The sequence below is a fragment of the Bison bison genome, unplaced genomic scaffold (assembly GCF_000754665.1).
Source record: "Bison bison bison isolate TAMUID 2011002044 unplaced genomic scaffold, Bison_UMD1.0 scf7180017864356, whole genome shotgun sequence".
Lineage (NCBI taxonomy): Eukaryota > Metazoa > Chordata > Mammalia > Artiodactyla > Bovidae > Bison > Bison bison.
Genome location: NW_011494928.1, coordinates 1,720,878 through 1,724,753, shown reverse-complemented (window position 1 = coordinate 1,724,753; position 3,876 = coordinate 1,720,878).

Sequence of the window (3,876 nt, the reverse complement as noted above, 5' to 3'; positions counted from 1 at the left end):
GCTAACTTTTTCACTCTCCTCTTTCATTTTCATCAAGAAGCTTTTTAGTTCTTCTTCACTTTCTGCCATAAGGGTGGTGTCATCTGCATATCTGAGGTTATTGATATTTCTCACAGCAATCTTGATTCCAGCTTGTGCTTCTTCCAGCCCAGCGTTTCACAGGAGCAGCAGCTGTGTGGCACGGGAGCAGCCGAGAGCAGCTACCCCATGGAAGGCTACACTTCCCTAAAAGAAATGTTCGTGTTATAAACCTGGTGACCCTCTACAACTGCACCCATGCGCGCGCGCGCGCACACACACACACACACACACACACACACACACATGCATGCTAGCATAGAGAACACACGAGAGAAAAAAAGAAGTTAACCTATAGGGATGATGGATCTGACTCTGATTTATTTACTTTCGTATCCAGAAGCCTCCAATCTTTCTCCATTTAAAAAAATTTCCAACTCTCCATCTTCTCAACTTCTGGATTTCAGCTGTTATCTAAATTTTGTGTTATTGTTTCTGGCCTCAGTTCAGGCCTGTGCATGCAGCTTGTATTTCCCTGTCCATAAATCTTTCACATTCCCTGTTTCCCTTCCTTGGTATCTCCACTCACAGAATCACCTCAACATGGATTTGCGGTATTATTTCTTCCTCTAAGTACTTCCCTCTCATCTCCACCCTTTAAGGCCGAACAGAAGCTAACATAATTTATCCATTCATTCTTTCATATATTGGACCAATATTTGTTGAGAATTTTTTCTATTAGCACAGGTAACACCACTTCCTCCTGTTATTTTTGTTGTTGCAATTGCCCTTCCTTACTGACGGGCTTCCCTGTAGCTCAGCTGGTAAAGAATCCGCCTGCAATGCCAGAGACCTGGGTTCGATCCCTGGGTGGGGAAGATCCGCTGGAGAAGGGAAAAGCTACCCACTTCAGTGTTCTGGCCTGGAGAATTCCATGGACTGTATATAGTCCATGGGGCAGCAAAGAGTCAGACACCGCTGAGCGACTTTTTCACTTTTCCTTGCTGATAGTAGCTGTTTTAGCTTTGTAACTCCAGAGTGTCTTGCGTATGCCAGTTCTCACGGGTTTTTTGAATAAATGATTCCCTGGCAAGAAGGGTCTTTTGTCAGTTAAAATGAAACTCACTAAGATGTTGGCCATGAATCGACATATTTAATCTTGCTGTTTAGTAAAATTTGCTACGATTTGTCACAGTGTGGGATGGACACCGCCCAGAAAGGCCTTGCTATCCAAGACCACATCGCTGTTTCTCTAGTATGGTACCACCTCTCCCCTGGCTGGCTGCAGCGGCCCCCCGGTGATCCTGCTGTCTTCAGTCATGCTGCTTTGAATCTATTTTCCAACCCACAGTCACAGCAATCTTTCTAAAACACAGATCTGATGGTGCTCATCACTGCTGAAAGCCCCCGAATGGCTTGCTCTGACTTAGAAGATGCTGCAGCGTCTCCTCACAGCTTGACTCTTCAGAGAAAATATGCCTAATTTTCTTGCCACTCAACCCACCTCTGCTGTTCCTTCTGCCTGGAATGATGCTCCCCACACCCCAGCATCATGCATCCCAGACCCCTGGTTAGCTCTTAGTTTTCTCTTATATGACCAAACGCCCTCCTTCCGCCTCAGTCTGAGATTTTGTTTATGTAGCATTCTATGTATCCTCAGCTGTGGCATGTTTCTTGCCAGTTTTAATTGCCTGCTTATTTTTATCTAAGCCCCATGAAACTTAGGATTTGTAAAAAGACAAGCATCCTGTCTTGTTCACCAACTAACACAAGGGTCTGAGACAAGACAGCAAGGGAGTTGGAGCACTGAGTTTAGTGGAATCTCCTTAGGGAAACTTAACAGGACACTTATTCTATAAAAAGTTCTTAAACAAGAATAGCACTTTCTCATTCAATATCACTAAACAGGTTACTTAGAGAAAATGGAATGACCCTTCTGGAGTCTGTGTATCTTCACTTAACTGGCTAAGAGAAGGAGGAAATGCCTTTCAAGAAGGAATGTTTCACCTGTTTCCTGGGACCACTCGGGCCTGACCTGCTTTGCAAGAGCTGTGATTATAAGTTACAACCCTTAGGAAAGAATAATAATCTGTACTCGTTGAGTGCTTTCAACAAGACAGCTGCATTTAATACATATTTTTTCTTGGCATATAATTTATTTACTTTTGTCTCAAATTCTTTTATTTTTTTAAAACTGGAATATAATTGCTTTACAATGTTGTGTTACTTTCTGCTGTACGACAAAGTGAATCAAATATATGTATACATACGTCCCCTCCCTCTTGGACCTCCCTCCCACCACCACATCCCACCCTTTGAGGTCACCAGTGAGCACCAAGCTGAGCTCCTGTGTCCTATAGCAGCTTCCCACTAGCTGTCTGTTTCACACGTGGCAGTGTATATATGTCAGGCCCACTCTCCCAGTTCATCCCACCCTCCCCTTTCCCACTCTGTGTCCACATGTTTGTTCTCTGTGCCTGTGTCTCTATTCCTGTCTTGGAAATAGCTTCATCTGTATCATTTTTCTAGATTCCATATATATACATTAATATACAATATTTGTTTTTCCCTTTCTGACTTACTTCACTCTGTAAGCCCAACCCTGGGTCCAGCCACATTTCTACAAATGACCCTATTTCATTCTGAGTGGCTGAGTAATACCCATTATATACATGTACGTCTTTTGTTACCCATTCATCTGTCATTGAACATTTAGGTTGTTTTCCTGTCCTGACTATTGTAAACAGTGCTTCAGTGAACACTGAATGACACTGGGGTCCATCTATCCTTTTAAATTATGGTTTTCTCAGGCGATCGGAGAAGGCAATGGCACTCCACTCCAGCACTCTTGCCTGGAAAATCCCATGGACGGAGGAGCCTGGTGGTCGCTAAGAGTCGGACAAGACTCAGCGACTTCACTTTCACTTTTCACTTTCATGCATTGGAGAAGGAAATGGCAACCCACTCCAGTGTTCTTGCCTGGAGAATCCCAGGGACGGGGGAGCCTGCTGGGCTGCCATCTATGGGGTCGCACAGAGTCGGACAGGACTGAAGCGACTTAGCAGCAGCAGCTGCAGGCTATACGCCCAAAGATGGGATTTCTGGATCATATGCTAGTTCATATTTTTAATACTCAAAACTACCCCATAAAGCAGCATCATTATTCTTTCATATGAAGAAGCTGAGCTCAGAGGTAAGTTGCTTGCCCATGGATTCCGGAGTTATTAATAGTAAGTCACAGAGCCAGTGTTCAACCAGAGCTGTTTCTTATTCCAGAGTCTTTGCTCTTCGCATTTACCAAGCAGTCTTTCTTAGGGTTTTCCCATAACACAGGCTGATAATGGAGTAGAGACTGGAAAAAATTGGCTAAGTAGACACAACAGTGGGTGTCTCCTAGAAACAGAATGTTGGGAAAACATTGTCCCTGTTCAAAACCGAATCAGCTCTTTTTTATTTGTGAGTCCACTGTTTTGATAAAGGTAAGGAATGATTTGGGGGAAAGTTTTAAAGGCACGTGAAAGTCTGCTAGTTCAAAGTCTATATTTATCCATATCCACTTAGCAGTTAGCTCTGAAAAGGATGAAAGACCTATTAGCACTGCAGACAGTGCTGCTGCCAACAGCTGTTCACTGTGGATCTCAGTGCCCAGGACATCATCACGTGTCCAGAAGATTAAAATGAGCCCTGGTCTCTCTGACCCATGACAGGTTCCGTCATCCAAGAGACAGCTCCGGAGATACATCTCAACCAGCTGAGTGAAAACCCAGGGTGCCATCATTGAGCTGTTACCAAATGGGAAACTTCCTATGATTCCAAGATACAGTATGCTAAATGGCCAGTCATTTTTATTGATTCTCA